This window comes from Anser brachyrhynchus (assembly GCF_964034855.1).
Source record: "Anser brachyrhynchus genome assembly, chromosome: 6".
Lineage (NCBI taxonomy): Eukaryota > Metazoa > Chordata > Aves > Anseriformes > Anatidae > Anser > Anser brachyrhynchus.
The window spans coordinates 44,300,899-44,313,941 of NC_137700.1; the positions used below are offsets into that span (position 1 = coordinate 44,300,899).

At 42.5% G+C, this 13,043-nt stretch overlaps 1 long non-coding RNA gene across 1 annotated transcript in view; it reads right to left on the minus strand.

The window, feature by feature from the left end:
• Window positions 1-82: 82 nt before the first annotated feature.
• The window catches only part of LOC308197173, a 104,003-nt gene continuing 91,042 nt past the window's right edge, over window positions 83-13,043 (minus strand). Inside the window, exons 9-15 of the long non-coding RNA XR_013952654.1 lie at window positions 12,816-12,964; window positions 12,545-12,628; window positions 11,701-11,818; window positions 8,933-8,978; window positions 6,094-8,526; window positions 3,313-5,127; window positions 83-857 (exon numbers count right to left, since the gene is read on the minus strand). This is a non-coding gene — a long non-coding RNA (uncharacterized lncRNA). The remainder of the gene's footprint in view (window positions 858-3,312; window positions 5,128-6,093; window positions 8,527-8,932; window positions 8,979-11,700; window positions 11,819-12,544; window positions 12,629-12,815; window positions 12,965-13,043) is intronic.

Here is a 13,043-nt window from a genome sequence, read left to right on the forward strand (position 1 = left end):
GTCGAAGCAGCGTCAGCGCCAGGAGCCCGCGGGCAGCAGAGCCCAGGGGGCCTCACCCAAGGCAAAAGGGCAGACTGGGCACCAGCCGGGCAGCCTCCAGCGGAGCAGCAGAGCCCTGCCTTGCCCACGAGACCAACGAGATGTTTGGAAAGGAGGTTTATGAGATCTCCTCCTGGCAGCACAGAGGCAGAGCTGTGCCCCAGTGACCCGGCTTTCCCCCGTGGGGTGGGGATGCGGAGCGGCTGCTGCTAATGGAAAGGAGTTTTGCAATTCGGGCTGGTGCTTACAGAGCTCACCTCCTGTACCCTCATCATACACAGTCCCCAGCACATAAAACATACCGAGACTGACCTCCTTAGGAGTAAATCCCGTAGGAACAAAATCTGACCCTATTAACTTACCAAAGTCTTAAACTAAAAATAATGTTATGTTGTACCTTATGAAATTATATATTATCAAATTATATCAAGACAGCATTAGAGGAGAAATGCCTTGCCTGAGATATTGCTCATCAAACAACGGGACTGAACACATGTGCACATATCAGGACTGTTAAAATTTCTCAAGCTCAGCATCGCCGTCTCCAAGCAGTGCCCCGAGATCATCGCTCTGTTACCTACAGGAAGAGGAAGGAAAGTGCATGTGCGTATCTAGACCCAATGAAATCCAAAATTCACACACTTCGTCCTAAGTTAACTACAGCCACGCACAGGCTCCTGGCGGGTCACCTCTCCTTCCAGCAGCTCGCTCTGCCTCTCCTGCAGCTCCGGGAGGTAAACCTCGGCCCCGGAGGTTGTGGGGGTCTAACGCCTCTGTTCCTCAAGACGAAGAGGGCTCTGTCGGATGTCCCGGTGGTACTGACAGTGCAACAGAGACAGCACAACAAATTCTTTACCAATAGTACTCAAACTCCTCACCACTTTGCAACTCCTGCTTAACTAGAAGAACGCAACTTTAGGTTGGGAATGTTTTCAAACCAGAGAGGTTTTGGTCTTCTTGTTGATATATTTCCAAAGGAATAAATACATCTTCTGCAAACTGAAAATCTAGAAAGTCTTCTCAGTCTAGGTAATTTACATATATATTTACTCTCTAAAAATTCCTAGCTTCAACTCAATGTAGAAGAATAATGTAGTGTGTACATTTGATACTCAAGCCATGCAACAAATCACATGCATTTAATTCAACAGTACTGTGAAAAAAAAGAAGTACCTGAGTAATCAAGAATGTACTTAACCTTTCTCTAAGCAACACAGAAAAAAAAAGTTGTTGTGAAATATGTGACAACCCCCTAAAAATATAACTAAAGGGCAACTGGCAAAGTGTGCTGTAAAACCACAATTGGCACTAAGTAAACAACAAACTGACACACCAGAAGAAAAATTTGCTTTGGAGCCATGCTCAGTAAAAGCTGATGTATGCTCACAGTAAAATGAGATGTATAATGCAAACCCCAAAGAAAATAAAAGACAACATAATTTCAGTGTTATGTCAGCACAACAGGTCTAAGAATAAGAGTTAGAAAATTCCTGTGGGCTGAAGAAAAAAATTTAAATCCTTTTTAAACCTGAAATCATACAAAACCTCAAAAACTATACTAAAACATCTTCCATTACATTTACATAATCACAGGACAGAGAAAGGAAAAGTGAGCCAATTCAATTCTTTGGATTTACTTTCCCTTAACATTAAAAATTGACAAAAGTGTTTGGAAAGCGTGCAGTAACCCCAGAGGCACAGCCGAGGGAAGAGGCATCCAGCATTTACGTGTGACTCAAACCAGCAGGTGAGCACCAACGCTTCTGAAGAGCAAGGAACTTCTTTTACCATGTCAGGTTTCTTTAATATATAGGAAATATATATATGTTTTTTTTATTTCTCTTTCCAAAAAGATAGCACAACTCTAAGCCTTGGAAAGAACAGGCTCATTAGAATAAAATTAACTCATCATCTTAAGGCAGAGGGGAAAAATGAGCAAATCCTGAAATTTCTAGCCACCCAGATAGAAACAACCTGGTGGAAAATTGTTGAAATAGAAAGATTATCTGTATGACACAATATCACAAAGTACTCTGAACGTATTTTCGTGACTCAATAAAATATGGCTTTAGGCTCTGAGCATTTAAAGAAGGTATCCCATTTCTGAGAAAGCAGAATAAGCAGAATAAATTACACAAAGCTTGGAAACTGGATTTGAAAGTTAAAGCTTTAGCTATTGATTCTTCATATGACTAAAATAATAATTACTGCAGCAATACAGGCAATAAACAACTACTTATATTAATGTTAATATAAAAATTAAATACTTAAATGCAAGAATAGATTCCAAATTAAATTTGCTAGACAGATAAATGTGATCTCTCATTTCTCATGGTTCCAAGTAAAAAGCTTTAAAAAACACCCAAAGTACAGCTCTGCTGCCATCAGTTACATGTTGGCCTTTTCCAACCTTACTGATTCTATGCTTAGCATTCCATGTCCTCACAAAGTCCCTGTCCAAAACAGGTTGGGAAGTGGGGCTTCTCCCACTTTGTCTTCCATAGTTTGACCTACGGGATCTCATTTCTCTTCCTGAGTCCCCAGTTGTTGCCAATGCTCCTGATTACTCAAGTTTTTACATCTTCACCAAAAACTACAAAACTGACATTTGCCACATGCAGATATGTGATACAAATAATGCTTTTTTAAAACATAAATGAGTTAAGTTTTTCCTTTACTCGTAAGTTAAAATTCATATCTAGATAAAAACTTCAGCACGTGTTGCCTACATTATTGTTCAGATCTTTTCTTAACTGATGAAGCCTCTTGCTCTTAATCCATGTTTAAAGGAAGAAATCAAGCAAACCCACAGGTATTGTAACGTTTCCGTGTTACAATTAACTGTGCTTTGTGATATTTAAGCAAACAACAAGAGATGAATGAAAAGTAGTAAAATCCATAGGCGAAAACTGTCAGGAATACTATTCTATTAAACAGCAACAACAAACAATAAGATAATGCTATGCCTAAGGCATAGTGTCAATTACAATATAACAAAATGAATACAAAAATAAAAAACAGCAGTGTTACTGCACCTATTTGTGCATTGACAATCAAAAAAAAATGTCATCCACTTCCAGGGCAGATTTAGCATTCAAATGCTAACCTACTAACCATATCACTGGGAAGAAATAGAATAGATAAATTGAATCTAAAATAGCATTAATATTATGACACAAAAAGCAAGAAATGTAAAGTCAGTGCTTACTGAGCTGCTAGCTTACTGGTTTTTTTCGTTATTTCATGGAAATGCAAACTAACATCCAGTCTTACCTAGTGGAGCTCTTAAGTTAACAGCAGTCACGTCTTGGTCAAGTCCAGTAGTTGAGCATGTGCTTATTTAGCACAGGTAAAAAAACTTCTTTCTTCTTAGATTATTTGGTGAGGCAGTCTCCATATTTGCTTGGAACAGGCTTCATTTTGAGAAGAAACTCCTATAACTCATCACCAAACTTTTGCAAGTCTCTTCAAGGAGAATCATAGGGACTATGTTTAGGATGGAATGTAAATCATTACCAAATAAATCATTTGTAACAGATCATCAGTAAGCAAAAACATGATGATAAAATCCTTGGGGTCTGATTGTTAGCATTGCTGTGTGCTTGACTGGATTTTCTAGCTTACCGGCTTTCTTGTACGTTCCTGTAAAATTCAAGATGGATGCATTCCCTTTAAGTGCTTGGATCCAGAGGCAAACCTCTTTGCATTGAAATCCTTAATTCGATTTTTTCTTTATTATTTCTCTTGCAAGGCAGAGAGAATAGCTCTGTCTGGGAGGTGGGCCCAGATAGCCAGATCAATCGTGCTGCCCCAAGGCAAAATGCACACACTAGAACATGCAGTGTGTATGTATTTCATGCATTGCAATGACTGGTTAAAGAAACGCTGCAAAGAGAGGAAAAGTGCAAAAGCATAGGGCCTCCTTTTAATGAGAAGCCTGTACAAAATCAGGTCAATGCAGTGAGGTAAATAGTGAGTTAGTAAATAATTTTAACTGTTGCAGTGACGCTCAACATGGCAACATCAGTATAACTCTAGCAGGATATGTGTTGTTACGCAGTAATAAAATATAGTCTACATAATCCTTCAAAGATTTGCAAAGACCCAACAAAAACTGTAAAATTAGTCTTTTCTGTAAGCATCTCAACCTATAAGAAAACAAAATTGAATAGCCAGATAAAGCAGGGAAACGCACAGCAGAAGGCCAGTAAATAAACCAAAAAACTCATCGGCTTGTTGCTAATAATCACAGAAAACGAGCAAACTACTTTGGAAATTCAGTTTGCCATGTAGTTTCTGTACGTACATACTGGAATACCAGGCAGAAAGCAAACATTCTGGTGGACATTGAGACAAACAGGATTCCCTAGCGCTGTGAGAGCGCTCCCAGAAGCACGCTCCCCCGGCACGATTTCCCGAGGCGGGGGAGCAGCGTGCCAGCACAGCGTGCCGGCCTGGCCAGGGGCTGGGGATGAAGCCTCGGCCTGCCTGACCAGTTAGAATAAACACAGCCCTTACCTTTATTTTTTTCTAGCATTTGAATATTGTCTCCTAAGGCAAACCCAGCACATACCTAAATGCATCTCAAACACCTGTTGTATTTTATTCTTTAAATCATAGAATCAGAGAATGTCGTGGGTTGGAAGGGACCTTAAAGACCATCCATTTCCAACCCCCTGCCATGGGCAGGGACACCTCCCACCCGACCAGGTTACCCAAAGCCCCATCCAGCCTGGCCTTGAACACCTCCAGAGATGGGGCATCCACAGCTTCTCTGAGCAAAGTAAGAAGGGGCTTTAAAGAGACATGGGGACAGGAGAAAGGAAAAAAATATCAAGACAGCACCCCACGTGGACGTGTGCCTGCTTAGGGTCTCACCTTTTGACCACGGGCTGAGCTGCCACGTGAAATGGCATTTCATCGGGGCCTGCCGGCTGGCACCCCCGTGCCCAGGCTGCCCGCGGGGCTGGAGGAGCTCAGCACAACCCAGCCGTGTGGGTAAGGAGGGAGGAAGAGCGAGGACTTCGGTTCTGGAAGCTGCGGGCAGGATCCAATACCCGTTACATCGAGGTCGCACGTCAGAGTAAACTGAGAAGAGCACAGCAGTGGTTTGTTCGTACAGGGGAAATGCAAAACGGGGTGATCATTCGAGGGCCATCGCGGGCCGTTCGACCACCGAGTGCGCCGTGTTTCCAGCCCTGCCGTACTTCGGCCACAGCAACCCAACAGATATCTCATTAAATATATTTAGATTTGAATCATTTTTTTTTTGATTCAATAAGCATATCAGGGGCTCTCTCACAAAAACTGCAGATGTTTCTAAACAAAGTTTTAAAGAAAAAAATATCTAAAATATAAGAATTTGAGAGCTAAATAATTGAGAATTTATGGTGTTTCATTAGGGGCAAAAGACAAAACATGTCCTCATATATTAGATATAGTCTGAACAGCCTTTAATATCGACAACATATCACACAATAAGTGAACAAAACACCTGCAGATTGTTATTCTGCTCAGCTTACATTAGCACATGTGAGAAGGTTTAAACTAGAACAGTCTACACAGTGACAAAACAGTTGGAAAAAACAGTCTATTTGTGTCTCCAAGTTGCTTCTCTTCTGGTAAGACTTTTAATTTTTTCAGACTTTCAAATTTTATCTCTACAAAACTCTGCTAAACCTTGAAAGGCAGCAGTTAAAATCCACTCACTGAAAGCAACATCAGCTCCGAAAACAAATAGAAAAGGTCAGGGACAAGAGAGGATCCAGAGAGCAAGTGAGGAAATGTCTCGATAGGAGGCTTCACTGCAACTGAATAATAAATTTCATTCTTGAGTTTGGTACAAATGGAATCACATTGAATTTAACATTTGGAGGCAGTTTTTTATGATTAAGCAGTCATCCTCTTAAACAATAGTTATTTCTTTGCTGTTAAAGGCAGAGTTCGGTTGGCGTGCTGCTATGCCAATACTGTCTCTGAGAGGCACAGACTGCACAGGAACAGCAAACCAGAAAGGAAAGCCCACAAAAAGTCACCAGTAAGGCCAGCACTGACCTCCCACACCAGCAGTCATTTTTGGTCCATTCCTGGGCATCGTTCTGGGACGAAATCCCTTCCAGACAGAGCTCCACTGGCACAAAGGGTGCACAGCCGATTTCTCTTCAGACCCAGTGCTGCGCTATCTTTGTCATCACCACGAAGACCATGAATGACGTGAGGTTCATGCCAACAGTGCTCAGTACTGGCCAGGCAAAGGTCCACGGCAGGCTGCCAGTCACACTGCTGTGAGCTTCTGGTCAGCACGCTCTGGAATAAAAAAACAGAAAGAGCCCAACCACCTGGCTGGGCAAGATGAGGAAATGGACTTCCCTTCAGAGGGGAAAGTTACCTAAAAGTGTGATGGACTCATTTTCAGGGCAGGGGAGTTGCTATCATGTAGTGGCTACTTTTTTTGTTGGTGGTGGGTTGGGTTGTGTAAAAGAATTGGCCCTTCTTAGCAGGAAGCATTTCCCCCAGCAAGCGCGGTGCAGGCCAGAGCCTGGCAGAGCCGGTGGCTGCAGGGCACGGGCGGCTGCAGGAACCGGCCCTAACGTAGGCAAGGTGTGAGTGTCCCCTGCCCTTCCCGAGGCAACGTGAAGTAAATGCACTTGTTAGTACTAAAATACGAGACGATGTCTTCGTGGTTCTTCTTCTAGGAGAGGCATAATGTGCAGTATGTTGCCACAGCTATCGTGACCCAGAAAGCTGAACGTAAATCACAGCATCAAAAATCAGCACACGAGAGCTGTGGCTCAGTGGACAGGTATACGGCAAATCCACTTCTTAGAGCAAGGTTAAAATAAATCCAGCATTTTCCCATGATGCAATACATTATACTGACAAGATAGCTGAAAATACCGTAAATAAAATGGCTTTTATCATCTCATATCAGTCTCTGGTGGGTAATATTGTTTATCTCAAGAATACCTCCTCCAGCATCACATAAAATTCAGCAGTAAAATGGACTTTAGTTTCTCAAACCAAACAACAGAGCAGGGAGATGCTGCGCTGCGTTCGGACTAATGAATTACCAGGTCCATTCACTCCCCGTGCTGAAGGAACCACAGCTTGCAGTCCAGTCCCCATCGCTGTCCCCTGTATAATAACCTGCAACAACAGAACAAGGGATGTCATTTCTTTAATGCGTGTAGCTTTTCATTTTATAAGATGAATGAAAATAAATCATTATGTTTATCTTTTCAACAGAAATTGCTCATTTTCCAACTCCAGAAATCTGAATATTCACTGCCATTGTTTGCATAGGGGGTTATCCTCAGCTACCTTCCAATTTATAAAATAAAATTTAAACTTCTGCTAAATTGCAGACTCAAACGGATACTTTGCTTTTAATTACTTTCAAAACTGTTAAATATCTGACAATAAGGGATGCATTCTTCAGCTGTGTGATACATTTATTTACTCCGCTGTGCTTTTGGAGCTCACTGAATGTTTATAATTAGGTTGTGTAACCATGCGAACCTTCAGCTGGTGTTTGCTGTTTCTAAAGCAGTTTTGTTCTGCATTTTGAAAGAAGGAAAAGCTACAACGCACCATGAAAATTATGCAGTAGTCTTTAATCTATACTTCCAGTGTATAAAAAAGCCCACTTAAAAATTATAATCGTGATATTTTAAATGCTGCTTAGGTGCGTGGCAGAACAATGTTTCCTGGTGCAAGGCAAATGTACCCAGTGACATTTATCCATCTACGAAGCAGTCGCTGGAGATTTCCTTCCCCGTCCCGCAGGTGCTGCCATCAGCCCTTGAGCACGGCGGGTTTTGTGTGGCTGCTTCCACACCTGCAGGCACCGGGGCAGCCCAAACGGGGTGTGCATCTTCAAGCACTGTGGCAATATATTGGGTTAAATAACTGTGCTTTTGCAGGCTTCATCCAAAAGCACCCGGGTTGTGCAGAGGCATCCAGGAGGGTGGCAGCACCCCACGGAGCCTGCCCAGCTCGTCTTCTCCTGGCAGCGGCGTGCACAGCAGCCCCAGCCCCAGCACACAGACGGGGCTCTCCCCGCATCTCCAGAAGCCACGGCACTTTAAAATAGATGCATTTCTTCTTAGTAGGATAACTTCTCATCCGGGATTAATGTATTTTTCCATTGTTTCACAAAAACATGACTTTTAAACCATTCTGTTTTCTGCAGTAAACAGCAAAAGAGAGTAACATTTGGTGTCCGGTTTAACCATCTGCTCACACACACGATTTCAAACTCTCCCCCATGTCATTTATAAACAGACTCCACCCTATACGTGATTAAGTTATCTCCACCACACAAATGTTCACATACATCTTTCCAACCCAGCAGTATTCCACACAAATTTTCTAGTAAGTGCTGAGAAACTGAGATTTCCTTAGAATGACGACAAAAATCTGAACGCAGACCACGACGTGCAAGCATTGGAGATTTGCCATCTTCCTGTGCTTCTGTCACAGTTGTAGCTAAAGAGTTATGCAAATACATGAGTTTTCTGTTCAGGAGCTTGAAAAGTAATAATGAAATATCAGCTTGACTATGAATCATTTTTCCTTTTTTTTTTCCCCCTCACCAAAATCAGACACAAAATTCCATTTTATTTCCCTGTGGAAATAATCAAGGAAAAAAAATCAACAGAAAATGAAGGCTGTGCACTGGTACCATTCAAAGAGGGAGCAGGAGGGAGGTAATGATGCACATTGCTCCAACCCCATCAAAACCAAACCTCTGTGGCGGAGGAATCCTTATTCTGCCTGAGGGGACGCAGATTTCCTCCCCTGACAGTGACTGCATTTAACATAGCGTATGTCATGGCCTGAGACGTGGCCCCCTGGTAGCAGGTGGACAGGAGCCCGCACAGAACCCAGTTACCTTCAGCAACGGCTCTGGGAAGAGAGGTTTGGCTCCATGGAGCTCCCTGCAGAAAAATAAATAAATAAATAAATAAATAAATAAATAAATGGATTTCAGGTGGGGTCTGGAAAGCGCAGATCTGGCTGTGGACTTTCACTCCTTTAAGTGCTGTACCGGTGCTGTGACAGCTCTCAGCTGCCCGAGGTGTCCTGATGCTATGAGGACATGCAGAAACAGCTGAAGTCAGAAGCGATTTTTGCAAGCCTGTGTGTCCTCAATGTTAGGAGACAACTCTAATGCTGATTCTCTTTATTTCCTTCTGAGACTTAAATAGGTCAAATCCCTCACTCAGTGTCATGCAGGAAATTGTACATTTCTGTATTTAAGAATGTATAATCAGCCCATTTAAGTATTATCATTATAGAAATGACAGCAAAACACAGATTGATAAGAACCTCAGCTTATCCACAGGCCCTTGAACTTTAATGCAAGTTATTCCAATATTCAGCCCTTTGCTTTACATCACTGCATTTCAAACATACAGAATAAAAATTGGATTAAATAATGTGCTGAGGAGCGCCGCCGTGCAATACGTACAGCGCTTGGCAGCATGCAGGATCCACGTGTTTAGATGAATTACTAAGGCTCGGGAGTTAAAGTGTCCAGGCCTGATGGGAGAAAATACAACCCAGTGATGGCTTTCCGATGCCTCTACTAAAAACAGCAATTCTAGCAGAGCACAAAGTACTAGTATATTCTCCTAACAAAAATATTGAGTTAGAAAAGTGAAAGAGATGGTAGAAAGAGAAGCCAAAACATATCCACAAGTCACTTGGTCTAGGACAATAACACACTTCTTAAATTTTGCATCTGTACCATCCCTCCCAATGAGCTGCTAATACAGAAGTCTGTCACAGACTAAGTCTGGTAGAAAAGATTGGAAAACTATGTTAATGTGACTCGAGCGGAGAATACTAAACCAACATAAACAAACAAAGAAACCAAAAGGCAGAACTTTGTCACTGCAGGGGCTGTCACAGAAATCATAACGTACTGCCAAATAAAAGGAAGGGCGCGTTCACTGCTGGAGCACGTGAGAAATAGCCCACAGGGACGCGAAGGTGGGATGTGGCCCTTCTGGGCTGTATAACACACACACACACTGGAAACCTCACAACCCTTTCTATCTATAGGGTAAAAATGAGAGCATTTGGTGCCTCTTTTCATCTGCTTATATGAACGGGCGCTGGGCAGCAAGGGTCTGCGTGTGCTGGTCAGGGGGCCGGGGCTGGGCAGCCCCTATCACCAGGGCGAGCGCTGCTGAGGCACGTTCCCTTTTCACAAGCGTTTTGCTGCCAGGGTTCTCCGGGAGCACACAGCTTCCCGCCTGCTCTGCAGCTCCGCCGGTGCTGTCCTCCTCTCCTACGTTCGCCTCCTTGGCGTTAAAAAGATGTACACAAAGTTTCAGTAAACTGTGAAATGAGCTGTCATTCAACAAAGCTAAGCTTTGAATAATGTGTGCTTACTAATACATATTGCTATCAGCTTCTAAAAGAAAAAAAAAAAAAAAAAAAAAACAGAAAATCCTTGTCAAAATGGTAGGTCTTTCTGAAAATTTAACGGTAGATCTGATTTTTAAACCTACAGATTTGATTTTGCCACTCTTTGCCAAAGAGGGGTATCTAGAAGAGCATGAGTCAAATCCTTTTCACTGATCCTAATGGCAAATGCTAAGAAGAAAATGAGAATGTTAAAGCCTGCTAAAAGGATCCAGCTGACTTACCATGCTATGGTTTTTGTTATTAAATGATATTTTTCCTGACTGAATAAAATTAGGATGCTTAAATGCTGCATACCAGTGATCCTGATTAGTTGTATGTCTTGAGGGATGTCTGAAGGACTCAGATAACCAGCGCTTGGGATTACATTTAATTTCTATATGAATTTTGGATTCAGGGGAAACACATGAATTTCAGATTACCCACAACTTGGATAACAAGGTTTCATGCATTCAAGGCTTGCCTACATTAAGGAGTTGCCCAAGAGCGATTCTGCGTTTTGTGTAACACATCAACAAATGAAAGAAAGACTTAGGAAGAAGTTGATGTTGGAAGGTAAGCAAAAGAGCACCTATAATGAAGTACATTTTGCTCATAATTCAGAAGTAAGAGAAGCATATTAACATGCCAGGTGAAAGTGCTTTGCAATTCCTCCCTAATTGGGCCCAGAATGAGAGACACTCGGGGACTTTTAGCGTCAGCAGGGATTTGACTCCACCGGTGAACCTGCTCGCTTGGAAAACAAGGTGAGGAGATGTTACAGGGGAGATGCTCTGGCTGTATTTTATTCCTTGCACATTCACATGTGCACCAAGAATTTTGGAAGGACCTACGTGGCCTTGTTCTGAAGGCTCAGCCTTGTTCAGTTCTTTTGTGACTACTGTCCTTCACAAGTATGTTTGGCCCATGCAAACTAGTGACAGGTTTTTTTGGGAAAACACCCCAGAAATGTACTACAAGTGCTGCTACTGCATGAGGAGCTTCAAAGAGCAGCTTGTTAAAGTAAATGTTTTCTGAATTCTTTTAAAATATTGACATTGTATTAAAAATAACACTAGAAAACAGATCACAGAAAAATTCCAGAACATAACCCAATTAGTCATGGAGCGGTGAGACAAACACTAAAAAAGTTGTCAGATAGCAGGAACAGATGGGTTCCCATACACGTTACAGTTATACCACCCAGGTGCCACCAGGTATGCCCCAGGTGCCACCAGCTGTGCGTACCTGGAAGCTGGGGAACATGGGACCCGGCCAGGAGCCCCATCCCACCAGCAGCACAGGGGCACTCTGGAGTCAGCTTCCAAAATTCAGCGTATAATCTGTTTATGGCACTTTATTTGGTCTGAGATAAAAACAACCCAGATACAAATGAAGACAGCTGTCAGTTGAGCTGGCCAAATGCCACTTGAGTTTCTATATCTTTTTCTCTTAAGAGAAGGAAAAAAATCTCAGGAAAGCAAGCCAACCCTGACTTTAGGCTGATACTGATAACAAGTGTTGGCTTTCAATACATTTGGAATGTTTCCCCTCTCCCCACCCCAAAGTTTGTCAAACTTGAGATGTTATTTCCAAGGCGCATGAGCATGCACTTCCATGCCTTTGAAATACTCTTTTACACATTAAAGACAGAATTTCACCAGCATTTCTTTACTCCAAGTGGTCCCAAATTTTGGTCTGTGCCAGATGCTCTCACCTCTTGCTGTCAAGCAAATATGCCAACTTAAACAGTTGTTTCTTCTCACTCCATTGTAGTACCAAAGATTCTTCAGGCCAAATATAATACTGCCTTATGCTGTTAAAATGCCCTGGTCCCCAGATAACACTATAATAACAGCTGATGCTCAATGCCATGGTGTCACCTGATGCTCATGTCAGAGAGCCTGCACTGCCTGCACTTTCTTAACCAGCAGTGAAATGAAAAGGTGGGTTTAGATAGGAAGAAAATAATTTCTCATTAAGAAAATAGATGGGGTGTTAAAAAACTGGAGTAATTGCGGTTACACAGGATGGACGCAGAGCTCAACTAACTGAAAAATTGGCCATCAGTAAGCGCTGAACCCCCAAATACCTGTTTGCTCTGATAACAGCTGTGCTGCCCAAGGTTCACTGAGCCAGATGGGAAGACACAGATGCTGAAAAGCCAATGTAACCTCTCAAGTAGGCAGCAGGGAAAATGCAAAGAAAAAAAAAAGTTGTCAATATTAATGGAACATCAAAACTTCCAGGAACATCGTCACCAGGTGATCAAAAGAAAACAATGAGACAATATCCCCTGCCAGTAACGAAGCTGCAATAAATGCGAGAGAGCAGCAGGAGTTATTGATTTCCTGCTCTCCTACCTGGGGACGTCAGCTGGAACAGCACAGACCAGAGTTGTGTTTGAATCCATAGAAATAACTCACTGGTGCTCTTCTGAGACCCAGCGAGCTACAGAAGGACATGCGTGGCAGCTCTCCAGCATCACGTTTCAGCAATAGTCACCTCGCTTCTGTATCAAAACAGCAGCAGATACACCTTATCGTCCTGACCTCATTACCTTTTTTTTAAATGCTCCACCACTTACTTGC